General features: G+C 43.8%; 12 non-coding genes across 12 annotated transcripts; all 12 read right to left on the reverse strand.

Annotated features, from left to right (window-relative positions):
• Positions 1-591: 591 nt before the first annotated feature.
• On the reverse strand, positions 592-678 carry trnay-gua (transfer RNA tyrosine (anticodon GUA)). Its single transcript is given in 2 exon segments — positions 592-627; positions 642-678. It is a non-coding gene; the product is annotated as a tRNA-Tyr (tRNA).
• A 1,202-nt stretch (positions 679-1,880) lies between these two features.
• On the reverse strand, positions 1,881-1,967 carry trnay-gua (transfer RNA tyrosine (anticodon GUA)). The gene is given in 2 exon segments: positions 1,881-1,916; positions 1,931-1,967. It is a non-coding gene; the product is annotated as a tRNA-Tyr (tRNA).
• A 1,175-nt stretch (positions 1,968-3,142) lies between these two features.
• trnas-aga (transfer RNA serine (anticodon AGA)) lies at positions 3,143-3,224 on the reverse strand. The gene has a single exon. It is a non-coding gene; the product is annotated as a tRNA-Ser (tRNA).
• Positions 3,225-4,515: 1,291 nt separating this feature from the next.
• On the reverse strand, positions 4,516-4,602 carry trnay-gua (transfer RNA tyrosine (anticodon GUA)). Its single transcript is given in 2 exon segments — positions 4,516-4,551; positions 4,566-4,602. It is a non-coding gene; the product is annotated as a tRNA-Tyr (tRNA).
• Positions 4,603-5,777: 1,175 nt separating this feature from the next.
• Positions 5,778-5,859, reverse strand: trnas-aga (transfer RNA serine (anticodon AGA)). The gene has a single exon. It is a non-coding gene; the product is annotated as a tRNA-Ser (tRNA).
• A 1,289-nt stretch (positions 5,860-7,148) lies between these two features.
• On the reverse strand, positions 7,149-7,235 carry trnay-gua (transfer RNA tyrosine (anticodon GUA)). The gene is given in 2 exon segments: positions 7,149-7,184; positions 7,199-7,235. It is a non-coding gene; the product is annotated as a tRNA-Tyr (tRNA).
• Positions 7,236-9,468: 2,233 nt separating this feature from the next.
• trnas-aga (transfer RNA serine (anticodon AGA)) lies at positions 9,469-9,550 on the reverse strand. Its single transcript has one exon. It is a non-coding gene; the product is annotated as a tRNA-Ser (tRNA).
• A 1,263-nt stretch (positions 9,551-10,813) lies between these two features.
• trnay-gua (transfer RNA tyrosine (anticodon GUA)) lies at positions 10,814-10,900 on the reverse strand. Its single transcript is given in 2 exon segments — positions 10,814-10,849; positions 10,864-10,900. It is a non-coding gene; the product is annotated as a tRNA-Tyr (tRNA).
• A 2,099-nt stretch (positions 10,901-12,999) lies between these two features.
• On the reverse strand, positions 13,000-13,086 carry trnay-gua (transfer RNA tyrosine (anticodon GUA)). The gene is given in 2 exon segments: positions 13,000-13,035; positions 13,050-13,086. It is a non-coding gene; the product is annotated as a tRNA-Tyr (tRNA).
• Positions 13,087-14,205: 1,119 nt separating this feature from the next.
• Positions 14,206-14,287, reverse strand: trnas-aga (transfer RNA serine (anticodon AGA)). The gene has a single exon. It is a non-coding gene; the product is annotated as a tRNA-Ser (tRNA).
• A 1,289-nt stretch (positions 14,288-15,576) lies between these two features.
• On the reverse strand, positions 15,577-15,663 carry trnay-gua (transfer RNA tyrosine (anticodon GUA)). The gene is given in 2 exon segments: positions 15,577-15,612; positions 15,627-15,663. It is a non-coding gene; the product is annotated as a tRNA-Tyr (tRNA).
• A 1,175-nt stretch (positions 15,664-16,838) lies between these two features.
• Positions 16,839-16,920, reverse strand: trnas-aga (transfer RNA serine (anticodon AGA)). Its single transcript has one exon. It is a non-coding gene; the product is annotated as a tRNA-Ser (tRNA).
• Between the last annotated feature and the right edge of the window lie 322 nt (positions 16,921-17,242).

Below are 17,242 nucleotides of genomic sequence, written 5' to 3' on the forward strand. Positions count from 1 at the left end.
AAAACAATGGGATGCAGCCATGGAGGCGTTATTCACTGGCTTTTAGTTTCTATAATAACCCCATGGATTCAGCTGCACGTCCTACCCAACACCGATGTTCTGTTGCTTATGTAACCGAGGCAGGTAAGCCTTTGATGAGGCTCCAGCCTGACTCCGAAGCGGGACGGCGGGCGGGAGCTGGCTGAATGGCCCCATTGAAGGTCCACACCCATTAGTGACATCGTCAACGGAACGTCGGTGTTGGTCCTTAACGGCGGTAACATTGACTTCGTCCAGCTCGAAGTCAAACATTCTCATTTCAAACACAGTAACAAGTAGGAATTCTATGACGGCTATGTGATGTTACACGAGCGCCTCCATAGTTGTGCAATGTTTCTCTGCTTGCATCAACCCCGGCTGATGGCCCGCCCTCGAGAACCCTGTTTTAATCCATGGTCAAAAGCAGTCCTGTAAATTGGAGCAGGAGCTTTGCTGAGTAAAGGCAACATGTTGCAGAGCTTTGAAAAAATGTCCTTGCAGCGGGAGATGTTAGTATAGGGACAAGTAGCCATGGCGTTAGAGCAGTACCTGGACTGTTCCGCCAAAATGTTCTCCTTCGAGCCGGAGTTGAACCAGCGACCTAAGGATCCCAGCTGACTAATCTACAGTCCTCCGCTCTACCAACTGAGCTATCGAAGGGTGGGGAGGGACTTGTTCTACGTACTTCTAATGCAGAAGATGGTAACAATCCATGTACCCACGTAACCATCTTTTAGTTACACCGGCTTACGCTTGTCTCTGGATTAGGTGCCAAGTCCAGCTGACAAAAGATGTCAATGACATTTAGTTTAACAGACTAACGTGGTTGGAAGGCGGATCCACTATGGTGTAATGTAACTGCTCACTGTAGTTTGTTTTGGTCAGCATGGCATTTTTGTAGGAATATTCAGACTTTACAATGCAGATGTTCCCAACACTTTCATAAATGGTACTGAAAAACTAGCTAGGGACACTGGTTGAAAAGGGAATTTTAGGGGAATTTCAGGCTCAGGGGAGCCGGGGGTCAATTTTCTCGACTGCGACCGGGCTGTTCATTATCAGCTGGGACAACATTAATTATTTATTATATAAAACAATGGGATGCAGCCATGGAGGCGTTATTCACTGGCTTTTAGTTTCTATAATAACCCCATGGATTCAGCTGCACGTCCTACCCAACACCGATGTTCTGTTGCTTATGTAACCGAGGCAGGTAAGCCTTTGATGAGGCTCCAGCCTGACTCCGAAGCGGGACGGCGGGCGGGAGCTGGCTGAATGGCCCCATTGAAGGTCCACACCCATTAGTGACATCGTCAACGGAACGTCGGTGTTGGTCCTTAACGGCGGTAACATTGACTTCGTCCAGCTCGAAGTCAAACATTCTCATTTCAAACACAGTAACAAGTAGGAATTCTATGACGGCTATGTGATGTTACACGAGCGCCTCCATAGTTGTGCAATGTTTCTCTGCTTGCATCAACCCCGGCTGATGGCCCGCCCTCGGGAGCCATATAGTCCAGTGTGATTGGTAGGTTCGTTCAGCTCCAGCTTGCACAAAAAAAGGAACCTTCTGCACACAACGCGGGAAAGTGCCATTCGTATAGAACTCGCTGGCCGCACTAAAGATTAAACTTTCATATCGTCCTGAGGGCCACAAAATATTGTCTCGCAGGCCGCAAGCTTGAGAACCCTGTTTTAATCCATGGTCAAAAGCAGTCCTGTAAATTGGAGCAGGAGCTTTGGTGAGTAAAGGCAACATGTTGCAGAGCTTTGAAAAAATGTCCTTGCAGCGGGAGATGTTAGTATAGGGACAAGTAGCCATGGCGTTAGAGCAGTACCTGGACTGTTCCGCCAAAATGTTCTCCTTCGAGCCGGAGTTGAACCAGCGACCTAAGGATCCCAGCTGACTAACCTACAGTCCTCCACTCTACCAACTGAGCTATCGAAGGGTGGGGAGGGACTTGTTCTACGTACTTCTAATGCAGAAGATGGTAACAATCCATGTACGTACGTAACCATCTTTTAGTTACACCGGCTTATGCTTGTCTCTGGATTAGGTGCCAAGTCCAGCTGACAAAAGATGTCAATGACATTTAGTTTAACAGACTAACGTGGTTGGAATGCGGATCCACTATGGTGTAATGTAATTGCTCACTGTAGTTTGTTTTGGTCAGCATGGCATTTTTTTAGGACTATTCAGACTTTACAATGCAGATGTTCCCAACACTTTCATAAATGGTACTGAAAAACTAGCTAGGGTCACTGGTTGAAAAGGGAATTTTAAGGGGGGGGCAAGAAAAAAGAAGAGAGGAAGGGGGGAAGAGAAACAGAAAGAAAAGGAGAAAAATTCAATATAAAATCCATAATACACAGTAACAGTAACACATAAAGTGTCAATACTTCAGCATACATTGAGATATGGTTCAAATTCATTTTAAACATGAATTAGGGCAAATCATTAGAATCACATCTTAATATAAACACCTCAACCACCCATTATTACCTCAATATAAACACATAGTAGGGTGACAGATTCTATTAAAAATCTCTTAAAGAAAACTGTTATATGAAACCCAGCAAATGAAATACTGATTGTGCACCTAACACACTCTTGCCAGGATTTGCACCTGGAGTCTTCCACCCAAAGGATGGATGTGTTGCTATTACACCACAAGAGTTGTGTTTTTTTCCCCACATTTTTTTAAAGAGAGAGTGCAAACACAACAACTAAAAACTATATACAATAACAATTTAAAACCTGTCTATATACAAAACCCCAAAACACTAACAAATTACACCATCCCTGGATTAGGTGCCAAGTCCAGCTGACAAAAGATGTTAATGACATTTAGTTTAACAGGCTAATGTGGTTGGAAGGCGGATCCACTATGTTGCAATGTAGTTGCTCACTGTAGTTTGTTTTGGTCAGCATGGTATTTGTTTAGGACTATTCAGCCTTTACAATGTGCAGCAGCAGATTCATTAATATACAGTACAATGCCTCAGCAGATGTTCCCAACACTTTCCCAATTGGTACTGAAAAACAAGCTAGGAACACAACACTAATTATGCAATGGTCAATCAAGAACCTTATCCAAGGTAAAACAACATCAGGTGAACTTCACATTGTTGGCAGGATTCGAACCTGCACGGGGAGACCCCAATGGATTTCTAATCCATCGCCTTAACCACTTGGCCACAACAACACTCCTGGAGGCTCACGCGAAGGTGGCTAGGCCACCGTCTGTTGATTCCAGGGGTCTCAAACTCAAATTACCTGAGGGCTGCAGGACGCAGAGTCTGGGTGTGGCTGGGCTGCATCAGGTATTCCACTGAAAAAGCTTTGTTCAAAAAATCTAATCTTCTCAAACATCACTACTAACAGTTCTTTAACTATAATGGGTTCTTGTGAACATGAACGGTTTTTCTAAACATGGCTTCTCTTGCCTGCTTCCTGCTGCCAGAGACCTGGCAGCGCTTCCTCTCACATAGCTGAGCCACATTTGGCTTGAGCGAGGAAGCAGTTGACACCCTCACTATGGCTTGAAGAAGATCGTCAGTAAGTCTCGACCTGTACTTGGACTTTTTGAAGTTATAGAAAAAACTTTTTGCACAAATATGTGCTCCCAAAAAGGCACAGGCTCAGGGGAGCCGGGGGTCAATTTTATCGACTGCGACCGGGCTGTTCATTATCAACTGGGACACCATTTATTATTTATTATATAAAACAATGGGATGCAGCCATGGATGCGTTATTCACTGGCTTTCAGTTTCTATAATAAACCCCATGGATTCAGCTGTACGTCCTACCCAACACCGATGTTCTGTTGCTTATGTAACCGAGGCAGGTAAGCCTTTGATGAGGCTCCAGCCTGACTCCGAAGCGGGACGGCGGGCGGGAGCTGGCTGAATGGCCCCATTGAAGGTCCACACCCATTAGTGACATCGTCAACGGAACGTCGGTGTTGGTCCTTAACGGCGGTAACATTGACTTCGTCCAGCTCGAAGTCAAACATTCTCATTTCAAACACAGTAACAAGTAGGAATTCTATGACGGCTATGTGATGTTACACGAGCGCCTCCATAGTTGTGCAATGTTTCTCTGCTTGCATCAACCCCGGCTGATGGCCCGCCCTCGGGAGCCATATAGTCCAGTGTGATTGGTAGGTTCGTTCAGCTCCAGCTTGCACAAAAAAAGGAACCTTCTGCACACAACGTGGGAAAGTGCCATTCGTATAGAACTCGCTGGCCGCACTAAAGATTAAACTTTCATATCGTCCTGAGGGCCACAAAATATTGTCTCGCAGGCCGCAAGCTTGAGAACCCTGTTTTAATCCATGGTCAAAAGCAGTCCTGTAAATTGGAGCAGGAGCTTTGGTGAGTAAAGGCAACATGTTGCAGAGCTTTGAAAAAATGTCCTTGCAGCGGGAGATGTTAGTATAGGGACAAGTAGCCATGGCGTTAGAGCAGTACCTGGACTGTTCCGCCAAAATGTTCTCCTTCGAGCCGGAGTTGAACCAGCGACCTAAGGATCCCAGCTGACTAACCTACAGTCCTCCGCTCTACCAACTGAGCTATCGAAGGGTGGGGAGGGACTTGTTCTACGTACTTCTAATGCAGAAGATGGTAACAATCCATGTACGTACGTAACCATCTTTTAGTTACACCGGCTTATGCTTGTCTCTGGATTAGGTGCCAAGTCCAGCTGACAAAAGATGTCAATGACATTTAGTTTAACAGACTAACGTGGTTGGAATGCGGATCCACTATGGTGTAATGTAATTGCTCACTGTAGTTTGTTTTGGTCAGCATGGCATTTTTTTAGGACTATTCAGACTTTACAATGCAGATGTTCCCAACACTTTCATAAATGGTACTGAAAAACTAGCTAGGGACACTGGTTGAAAAGGGAATTTTAAGGGGGGGGGAAGAAAAAAGAAGAGAGGAAGGGGGGAAGAGAAACAGAAAGAAAAGGAGAAAAATTCAATATAAAATCCATAATACACAGTAACAGTAACACAGAAAATGTCAATACTTCAGCATACATTGAGATATGGTTCAAATTCATTTTAAACATGAATTAGGGCAAATCATTAGAATCACATCTTAATATAAACACCTCAACCACCCATTATTACCTCAATATAAACACATAGTAGGGTGACAGATTCTATTAAAAATCTCTTAATGAAAACTGGTATATGAAACCCAGCAAATGAAATACTGATTGTGCACCTAACACACTCTTGCCAGGATTTGCACCTGGAGTCTTCCACCCAAAGGATGGATGTGTTGCTATTACACCACAAGAGTTGTGTTTTTTTCCCCACATTTTTTTAAAGAGAGAGTGCAAACACAACAACTAAAAACTATATACAATAACAATTTAAAACCTGTCTATATACAAAACCCCAAAACACTAACAAATTACACCATCCCTGGATTAGGTGCCAAGTCCAGCTGACAAAAGATGTTAATGACATTTAGTTTAACAGGCTAATGTGGTTGGAAGGCGGATCCACTATGTTGCAATGTAATTGCTCACTGTAGTTTGTTTTGGTCAGCATGGCATTTTTGTAGGACTATTCAGCCTTTACAATGTGCAGCAGCAGATTCATTAATATACAGTACAATGCCTCAGCAGATGTTCCCAACACTTTCCCAATTGGTACTGAAAAACAAGCTAGGAACACAACACTAATTATGCAATGGTCAATCAAGAACCTTATCCAAGGTAAAACAACATCAGGGGAACTTCACATTGTTGGCAGGATTCGAACCTGCGCGGGGAGACCCCAATGGATTTCTAGTCCATCGCCTTAACCACTCGGCCACAACAACACTCCTGGAGGATCACGCGAAGGTGGCTAGGCCACCGTCTGTTGATTCCAGGGGTCTCAAACTCAAATTACCTGAGGGCTGCAGGACGCAGAGTCTGGGTGTGGCTGGGCTGCATCAGGTATTCCACTGAAAAAGCTTTGTTCAAAAAATCTAATCTTCTCAAACATCACTACTAACAGTTCTTTAACTATAATGGGTTCTTGTGAACATGAACGGTTTTTCTAAACATGGCTTCTCTTGCCTGCTTCCTGCTGCCAGAGACCTGGCAGCGCTTCCTCTCACATAGCTGAGCCACATTTGGCTTGAGCGAGGAAGCAGTTGACACCCTCACTATGGCTTGAAGAAGATCGTCAGTAAGTCTCGACCTGTACTTGGACTTTTTGAAGTTATAGAAAAACTTTTTGCACAAATATGTGCTCCCAAAAAGGCACAGGCTCAGGGGAGCCGGGGGTCAATTTTCTCGACAGCGACCGGGCTGTTCATTATCAGCTGGGACAACATTAATTATTTATTATATAAAACAATGGGATGCAGCCATGGAGGCGTTATTCACTGGCTTTTAGTTTCTATAATAACCCCATGGATTCAGCTGTACGTCCTACCCAACACCGATGTTCTGTTGCTTATGTAACCGAGGCAGGTAAGCCTTTGATGAGGCTCCAGCCTGACTCCGAAGCGGGACGGCGGGCGGGAGCTGGCTGAATGGCCCCATTGAAGGTCCATACCCATTAGTGACATCGTCAACGGAACGTCGGTGTTGGTCCTTAACGGCGGTAACATTGACTTCGTCCAGCTCGAAGTCAAACATTCTCATTTCAAACACAGTAACAAGTAGGAATTCTATGACGGCTATGTGATGTTACACGAGCGCCTCCATAGTTGTGCAATGTTTCTCTGCTTGCATCAACCCCGGCTGATGGCCCGCCCTCGGGAGCCATATAGTCCAGTGTGATTGGTAGGTTCGTTCAGCTCCAGCTTGCACAAAAAAAGGAACCTTCTGCACACAACGCGGGAAAGTGCCATTCGTATAGAACTCGCTGGCCGCACTAAAGATTAAACTTTCATATCGTCCTGAGGGCCACAAAATATTGTCTCGCAGGCCGCAAGCTTGAGAACCCTGTTTTAATCCATGGTCAAAAGCAGTCCTGTAAATTGGAGCAGGAGCTTTGGTGAGTAAAGGCAACATGTTGCAGAGCTTTGAAAAAATGTCCTTGCAGCGGGAGATGTTAGTATAGGGACAAGTAGCCATGGCGTTAGAGCAGTACCTGGACTGTTCCGCCAAAATGTTCTCCTTCGAGCCGGAGTTGAACCAGCGACCTAAGGATCCCAGCTGACTAACCTACAGTCCTCCGCTCTACCAACTGAGCTATCGAAGGGTGGGGAGGGACTTGTTCTACGTACTTCTAATGCAGAAGATGGTAACAATCCATGTACCCACGTAACCATCTTTTAGTTACACCGGCTTATGCTTGTCTCTGGATTAGGTGCCAAGTCCAGCTGACAAAAGATGTCAATGACATTTAGTTTAACAGACTAACGTGGTTGGAAGGCGGATCCACTATGGTGTAATGTAACTGCTCACTGTAGTTTGTTTTGGTCAGCATGGCATTTTTGTAGGAATATTCAGACTTTACAATGCAGATGTTCCCAACACTTTCATAAATGGTACCTAAAAACTAGCTAGGGACACTGGTTGAAAAGGGAATTTTAAGGGGGGGGAAGAAAAAAGAAGAGAGGAAGGGGGGAAGAGAAACAGAAAGAAAAGGAGAAAAATTCAATATAAAATCCATAATACACAGTAACAGTAACACAGAAAGTGTCAATACTTCAGCATACATTGAGATATGGTTCAAATTCATTTTAAACATGAATTAGGGCAAATCATTAGAATCACATCTTAATATAAACACCTCAACCACCCATTATTACCTCAATATAAACACATAGTAGGGTGACAGATTCTATTAAAAATCTCTTAATGAAAACTGGTATATGAAACCCAGCAAATGAAATACTGATTGTGCACCTAACACACTCTTGCCAGGATTTGCACCTGGAGTCTTCCACCCAAAGGATGGATGTGTTGCTATTACACCACAAGAGTTGTGTTTTTTTCCCCACATTTTTTTAAAGAGAGAGTGCAAACACAACAACTAAAAACTATATACAATAACAATTTAAAACGTGTCTATATACAAAACCCCAAAACACTAACAAATTACACCATCCCTGGATTAGGTGCCAAGTCCAGCTGACAAAAGATTCAATTCAATTCAATTCAACTTTATTTATATAGCGCCAATTTACAACAAAGTCATCTCAAGGCACTTTACAGAATAAAGTCCAGACTACACAAGTATGTAGAAGCAACCCAACAAATCCCCCTTGAGCAAGCCCTAGGCAACAGTGGAGAGGAAAAACTCCCTTTAATGGGAGAAACCTCCAGCAGAACCAGGCTCAGGGTGGGTGGCCATCTGCCTTGACCGGTTGGGGTGAGTGGAAAGTGGAGAAAGAAAAGAAAAGAGCAACGAAAAGCAACAACAAAAAGCAACAACAAAACAACAAAAAAGCAACAACAAAACAACAAAAAAGCAACAACAAAGTATCGTACAGGTTGTAGGATATAGAATTAATGGTATACAGTGGTGACAAGTAAATGTATAGAGAAAAGCTAGTTCACGTTGAGTGAGCAGTTTAACTATAAGCTTTATCAAAAAGGAAGGTTTTAAGCCTAGTCTTAAAAGTAGAGAGGGTGTCTGCTCCCCGAATTTGGATTGGAAGCTGGTTCCACAGGAGAGGAGCTTGATAGCTAAAGGCTCTGCCTCCCATTCTACTTTTGCAAACTCTGGGAACCACAAGTAGGCCTGTATTTTGGGATCGAAGTGGTCTAATCGGGCGATACAGAACTATGAGATCTTTTAAATATGATGGAGCTTGACCATTAAGAGCTTTGTATGTAAGGAGGAGGGTTTTGAACTCTATTCTAGATTTTATGGGAAGCCAATGAAGAGAAGCTAGTGAAGGTGAAATATGATCTCTCTTTCCTAATCCAGTCAGCACTCTTGCTGCAGCAGTTTGGATTAATTGAAGGCTTTTTAGGGAGTTATTAGGACTCCCCAGAAGTAGGGAATTACAGTAGTCCAACCTAGAAGTAACAAATGCATGGACCAGTTTTTCGGCATCACTTTGAGACAGGATGCTTCTAATTTTAGCAATGTTCCGTAGGTGGAAGAAGGCTGTTCTAGAGATTTGTCTTATATGTGACGTAAATGCCAAATCCTGGTCAAAAATAACTCCAAGGTTCCTCACCGCAGTACTGGATGTTAATGACATTTAGTTTAACAGGCTAATGTGGTTGGAAGGCGGATCCACTATGTTGCAATGTAATTCCTCACTGTAGTTTGTTTTGGTCAGCATGGCATTTGTTTAGGACTATTCAGCCTTTACAATGTGAAGCAGCAGATTCATTAATATACAGTACAATGCCTCAGCAGATGTTCCCAACACTTTCCCAATTGGTACTGAAAAACAAGCTAGGAACACAACACTAATTATGCAATGGTCAATCAAGAACCTTATCCAAGGTAAAACAACATCAGGGGAACTTCACGTTGTTGGCAAGATTCAAAGCTGCGCGGGGAGACCCCAATGGATTTCTAGTTCATCGCCTTAACCACTCGGCCACAACAACACTCCTGGAGGCTCACGCGAAGGTGGCTAGGCCACCGTCTGTTGATTCCAGGGGTCTCAAACTCAAATTACCTGAGGGCTGCAGGACGCAGAGTCTGGGTGTGGCTGGGCTGCATCTGGTATTCCACTGAAAAAGCTTTGTTCAAAAAATCTAATCTTCTCAAACATCACTACTAACAGTTCTTTAACTATAATGGGTTCTTGTGAACATGAACGGTTTTTCTAAACATGGCTTCTCTTGCCTGCTTCCTGCTGCCAGAGACCTGGCAGCGCTTCCTCTCACATAGCTGAGCCACATTTGGCTTGAGCGAGGAAGCAGTTGACACCCTCACTATGGCTTGAAGAAGATCGTCAGTAAGTCTCGACCTGTACTTGGACTTTTTGAAGTTATAGAAAAACTTTTTGCACAAATATGTGCTCCCAAAAAGGCACAGGCTCAGGGGAGCCGGGCTGTTCATTATCAGCTGGGACAACATTAATTATTTATTATATAAAACAATGGGATGCAGCCATGGAGGCGTTATTCACTGGCTTTTAGTTTCTATAATAACCCCATGGATTCAGCTGTACGTCCTACCCAACACCGATGTTCTGTTGCTTATGTAACCGAGGCAGGTAAGCCTTTGATGAGGCTCCAGCCTGACTCCGAAGCGGGACGGCGGGCGGGAGCTGGCTGAATGGCCCCATTGAAGGTCCACACCCATTAGTGACATCGTCAACGGAACGTCGGTGTTGGTCCTTAACGGCGGTAACATTGACTTCGTCCAGCTCGAAGTCAAACATTCTCATTTCAAACACAGTAACAAGTAGTAATTCTATGACGGCTATGTGATGTTACACGAGCGCCTCCATAGTTGTGCAATGTTTCTCTGCTTGCATCAACCCCGGCTGATGGCCCGCCCTCGGGAGCCATATAGTCCAGTGTGATTGGTAGGTTCGTTCAGCTCCAGCTTGCACAAAAAAAGGAACCTTCTGCACACAACGCGGGAAAGTGCCATTCGTATAGAACTCGCTGGCCGCACTAAAGATTAAACTTTCATATCGTCCTGAGGGCCACAAAATATTGTCTTGCAGGCCGCAAGCTTGAGAACCCTGTTTTAATCCATGGTCAAAAGCAGTCCTGTAAATTGGAGCAGGAGCTTTGCTGAGTAAAGGCAACATGTTGCAGAGCTTTGAAAAAATGTCCTTGCAGCGGGAGATGTTAGTATAGGGACAAGTAGCCAAGGCGTTAGAGCAGTACCTGGACTGTTCCGCCAAAATGTTCTCCTTCGAGCCGGAGTTGAACCAGCGACCTAAGGATCCCAGCTGATTAACCTACAGTCCTCCGCTCTACCAACTGAGCTATCGAAGGGTGGGGAGCGACTTGTTCTACGTACTTCTAATGCAGAAGATGGTAACAATCCATGTACCCACGTAACCATCTTTTAGTTACACCGGCTTATGCTTGTCTCTGGATTAGGTGCCAAGTCCAGCTGACAAAAGATGTCAATGACATTTAGTTTAACAGACTAACGTGGTTGGAAGGCGGATCCACTATGGTGTAATGTAACTGCTCACTGTAGTTTGTTTTGGTCAGCATGGCATTTTTTAGGAATATTCAGACTTTACAATGCAGATCTTCCCAACACTTTCCTAAATGGTACTGAAAAACTAGCTAGGGACACTGGTTGAAAAGGGAATTTTAAGGGGGGGGAAGAAAAAAGAAGAGAGGAAGGGGGGAAGAGAAACAGAAAGAAAAGGAGAAAAATTCAATATAAAATCCATAATACACAGTAACAGTAACACAGAAAGTGTCAATACTTCAGCATACATTGAGATATGGTTCAAATTCATTTTAGACATGAATTAGGGCAAATCATTAGAATCACATCTTAATATAAACACCTCAACCACCCATTATTACCTCAATATAAACACATAGTAGGGTGACAGATTCTATTAAAAATCTCTTAATGAAAACTGGTATATGAAACCCAGCAAATGAAATACTGATTTCTGACTTAATGAAAACTGGTATATGAAACCCAGCAAATGAAATACTGATTGTGCACCTAACACACTCTTGCAAGGATTTGCACCTGGAGTCTTCCACCCAAAGGATGGATGTGTTGCTATTACACCACAAGAGTTGTGTTTTTTTCCCCACATTTTTTTAAAGAGAGAGTGCAAACACAACAACTAAAAACTATATACAATAACAATTTAAAACCTGGGGTCTCAAACTCAAATTACCTGAGGGCTGCAGGACGCAGAGTCTGGGTGTGGCTGGGCTGCATCAGGTATTCCACTGAAAAAGCTTTGTTCAAAAAATCTAATCTTCTCAAACATCACTACTAACAGTTCTTTAACTATAATGGGTTCTTGTGAACATGAACGGTTTTTCTAAACATGGCTTCTCTTGCCTGCTTCCTGCTGCCAGAGACCTGGCAGCGCTTCCTCTCACATAGCTGAGCCACATTTGGCTTGAGCGAGGAAGCAGTTGACACCCTCACTATGGCTTGAAGAAGATCGTCAGTAAGTCTCGACCTGTACTTGGACTTTTTGAAGTTATAGAAAAACTTTTTGCACAAATATGTGCTCCCAAAAAGGCACAGGCTCAGGGGAGCCGGGGGTCAATTTTCTCGACAGCGACCGGGCTGTTCATTATCAGCTGGGACAACATTAATTATTTATTATATAAAACAATGGGATGCAGCCATGGAGGCGTTATTCACTGGCTTTTAGTTTCTATAATAACCCCATGGATTCAGCTGTACGTCCTACCCAACACCGATGTTCTGTTGCTTATGTAACCGAGGCAGGTAAGCCTTTGATGAGGCTCCAGCCTGACTCCGAAGCGGGACGGCGGGCGGGAGCTGGCTGAATGGCCCCATTGAAGGTCCACACCCATTAGTGACATCGTCAACGGAACGTCGGTGTTGGTCCTTAACGGCGGTAACATTGACTTCGTCCAGCTCGAAGTCAAACATTCTCATTTCAAACACAGTAACAAGTAGGAATTCTATGACGGCTATGTGATGTTACACGAGCGCCTCCATAGTTGTGCAATGTTTCTCTGCTTGCATCAACCCCGGCTGATGGCCCGCCCTCGGGAGCCATATAGTCCAGTGTGATTGGTAGGTTCGTTCAGCTCCAGCTTGCACAAAAAAAGGAACCTTCTGCACACAACGCGGGAAAGTGCCATTCGTATAGAACTCGCTGGCCGCACTAAAGATTAAACTTTCATATCGTCCTGAGGGCCACAAAATATTGTCTCGCAGGCCGCAAGCTTGAGAACCCTGTTTTAATCCATGGTCAAAAGCAGTCCTGTAAATTGGAGCAGGAGCTTTGGTGAGTAAAGGCAACATGTTGCAGAGCTTTGAAAAAATGTCCTTGCAGCGGGAGATGTTAGTATAGGGACAAGTAGCCATGGCGTTAGAGCAGTACCTGGACTGTTCCGCCAAAATGTTCTCCTTCGAGCCGGAGTTGAACCAGCGACCTAAGGATCCCAGCTGACTAACCTACAGTCCTCCACTCTACCAACTGAGCTATCGAAGGGTGGGGAGGGACTTGTTCTACATACCTCTAATCCAGAAGATTAGAGGTAAGAAGATTAGGTGCCAAGTCCAGCTGACAAAAGATGTCAATGACATTTAGTTTAACAGACTAACGTGGTTGGAAGGCGGATCCACTATGGTGTAATGTAACTGCTCACTGTAGTTTGTTTTGGTCAGCATGGCATTTTTTTAGGAATATTCAGACTTTACAATGCAGATCTTCCCAACACTTTCCTAAATGGTACTGAAAAACTAGCTAGGGACACTGGTTGAAAAGGGAATTTTAAGGGGGGGGAAGAAAAAAGAAGAGAGGAAGGGGGGAAGAGAAACAGAAAGAAAAGGAGAAAAATTCAATATAAAATCCATAATACACAGTAACAGTAACACAGAAAGTGTCAATACTTCAGCATACATTGAGATATGGTTCAAATTCATTTTAAACACGAATTAGGGCAAATCATTAGAATCACATCTTAATATAAACACCTCAACCACCCATTATTACCTCAATATAAACACATAGTAGGGTGACAGATTCTATTAAAAATCTCTTAATGAAAACTGGTATATGAAACCCAGCAAATGAAATACTGATTGTGCACCTAACACACTCTTGCCAGGATTTGCACCTGGAGTCTTCCACCCAAAGGATGGATGTGTTGCTATTACACCACAAGAGTTGTGTTTTTTCCCCACATTTTTTAAAGAGAGAGTGCAAACACAACAACTAAAAACTATATACAATAACAATTTAAAACCTGTCTATATACAAAACCCCAAAACACTAACAAATTACACCATCCCTGGATTAGGTGCCAAGTCCAGCTGACAAATAATGTTAATGACATTTAGTTTAACAGGCTAATGTGGTTGGAAGGCGGATCCACTATGTTGCAATGTAATTGCTCACTGTAGTTTGTTTTGGTCAGCATGGTATTTGTTTAGGACTATTCAGCCTTTACAATGTGCAGCAGCAGATTCATTAATATACAGTACAATGCCTCAGCAGATGTTCCCAACACTTTCCCAATTGGTACTGAAAACAAGCAAGGAACACAACACTAATTATGCAATGGTCAATCAAGAAACTTATCCAAGGTAAAACATCAGGGGAACTTCACCTTGTTGGCAGGATTCGAACCTGCGCGGGGAGACCCCAATGGATTTCTAGTCTATCGCCTTATTCACTCGGCCACAACAACACTCCTGGAGGCTCACGCGAAGGTGGCTAGGCCACCGTCTGTTGATTCCAGGTGTCTCAAACTCAAATTACCTGAGGGCTGCAGGACGCAGAGTCTGGGTGTGGCTGGGCTGCATCAGGTATTCCACTGAAAAAGCTTTGGTCAAAAAATCTAATCTTCTCAAACATCACTACTAACAGTTCTTTAACTATAATGGGTTCTTGTGAACATGAACGGTTTTTCTAAACATGGCTTCTCTTGCCTGCTTCCTGCTGCCAGAGACTTGGCAGCGCTTCCTCTCACATAGCTGAGCCACATTTGGCTTGAGCGAGGAAGCAGTTGACACCCTCACTATGGCTTGAAGAAGATCGTCAGTAAGTCTCGACCTGTACTTGGACTTTTTGAAGTTATAGAAAAACTTTCTGCACGAATATGTGCTCCCAAAAAGGCACAGGCTCAGGGGAGCAGGGGGTCAATTTTCTCGACAGCGACCGGGCTGTTCATTATCAGCTGGGATAACATTAATTATTTATTATATAAAACAATGGGATGCAGCCATGGAGGCGTTATTCACTGGCTTTTAGTTTCTAAAATAACCCCATGGATTCAGCTGTACGTCCTACCCAACACCGATGTTCTGTTGCTTATGTAACCGAGGCAGGTAAGCCTTTGATGAGGCTCCAGCCTGACTCCGAAGCGGGACGGCGGGCGGGAGCTGGCTGAATGGCCCCATTGAAGGTCCACACCCATTAGTGACATCGTCAACGGAACGTCGGTGTTGGTCCTTAACGGCGGTAACATTGACTTCGTCCAGCTCGAAGTCAAACATTCTCATTTCAAACACAGTAACAAGTAGGAATTCTATGACGGCTATGTGATGTTACACGAGCGCCTCCATAGTTGTGCAATGTTTCTCTGCTTGCATCAACCCCGGCTGATGGCCCGCCCTCGGGAGCCATATAGTCCAGTGTGATTGGTAGGTTCGTTCAGCTCCAGCTTGCACAAAAAAAGGAACCTTCTGCACACAACGCGGGAAAGTGCCATTCGTATAGAACTCGCTGGCCGCACTAAAGATTAAACTTTCATATCGTCCTGAGGGCCACAAAATATTGTCTCGCAGGCCGCAAGCTTGAGAACCCTGTTTTAATCCATGGTCAAAAGCAGTCCTGTAAATTGGAGCAGGAGCTTTGGTGAGTAAAGGCAACATGTTGCAGAGCTTTGAAAAAATGTCCTTGCAGCGGGAGATGTTAGTATAGGGACAAGTAGCCATGGCGTTAGAGCAGTACCTGGACTGTTCCGCCAAAATGTTCTCCTTCGAGCCGGAGTTGAACCAGCGACCTAAGGATCCCAGCTGACTAACCTACAGACCTCCGCTCTACCAACTGAGCTATCGAAGGGTGGGGAGTGACTTGTTCTACGTACTTCTAATGCAGAAGATGGTAACAATCCATGTACGTACGTAACCATCTTTTAGTTACACCGGCTTATGCTTGTCTCTGGATTAGGTGCCAAGTCCAGCTGACAAAAGATGTCAATGACATTTAGTTTAACAGACTAACGTGGTTGGAATGCGGATCCACTATGGTGTAATGTAATTGCTCACTGTAGTTTGTTTTGGTCAGCATGGCATTTTTTTAGGACTATTCAGACTTTACAATGCAGATGTTCCCAACACTTTCATAAATGGTACTGAAAAACTAGCTAGGGTCACTGGTTGAAAAGGGAATTTTAAGGGGGGGGCAAGAAAAAAGAAGAGAGGAAGGGGGGAAGAGAAACAGAAAGAAAAGGAGAAAAATTCAATATAAAATCCATAATACACAGTAACAGTAACACAGAAAATGTCAATACTTCAGCATACATTGAGATATGGTTCAAATTCATTTTAAACATGAATTAGGGCAAATCATTAGAATCACATCTTAATATAAACACCTCAACCACCCATTATTACCTCAATATAAACACATAGTAGGGTGACAGATTCTATTAAAAATCTCTTAAAGAAAACTGTTATATGAAACCCAGCAAATGAAATACTGATTGTGCACCTAACACACTCTTGCCAGGATTTGCACCTGGAGTCTTCCACCCAAAGGATGGATGTGTTGCTATTACACCACAAGAGTTGTGTTTTTTTCCCCACATTTTTTTAAAGAGAGAGTGCAAACACAACAACTAAAAACTATATACAATAACAATTTAAAACCTGTCTATATACAAAACCCCAAAACACTAACAAATTACACCATCCCTGGATTAGGTGCCAAGTCCAGCTGACAAAAGATGTTAATGACATTTAGTTTAACAGGCTAATGTGGTTGGAAGGCGGATCCACTATGTTGCAATGTAGTTGCTCACTGTAGTTTGTTTTGGTCAGCATGGTATTTGTTTAGGACTATTCAGCCTTTACAATGTGCAGCAGCAGATTCATTAATATACAGTACAATGCCTCAGCAGATGTTCCCAACACTTTCCCAATTGGTACTGAAAAACAAGCTAGGAACACAACACTAATTATGCAATGGTCAATCAAGAACCTTATCCAAGGTAAAACAACATCAGGGGAACTTCACATTGTTGGCAGGATTCGAACCTGCGCGGGGAGACCCCAATGGATTTCTAGTCCATCGCCTTAACCACTCGGCCACAACAACACTCCTGGAGGATCACGCGAAGGTGGCTAGGCCACCGTCTGTTGATTCCAGGGGTCTCAAACTCAAATTACCTGAGGGCTGCAGGACGCAGAGTCTGGGTGTGGCTGGGCTGCATCAGGTATTCCACTGAAAAAGCTTTGTTCAAAAAATCTAATCTTCTCAAACATCACTACTAACAGTTCTTTAACTATAATGGGTTCTTGTGAACATGAACGGTTTTTCTAAACATGGCTTCTCTTGCCTGCTTCCTGCTGCCAGAGACCTGGCAGCGCTTCCTCTCACATAGCTGAGCCACATTTGGCTTGAGCGAGGAAGCAGTTGA

The sequence above is a fragment of the Channa argus genome, unplaced genomic scaffold (assembly GCF_033026475.1).
Source record: "Channa argus isolate prfri unplaced genomic scaffold, Channa argus male v1.0 Contig053, whole genome shotgun sequence".
Lineage (NCBI taxonomy): Eukaryota > Metazoa > Chordata > Actinopteri > Anabantiformes > Channidae > Channa > Channa argus.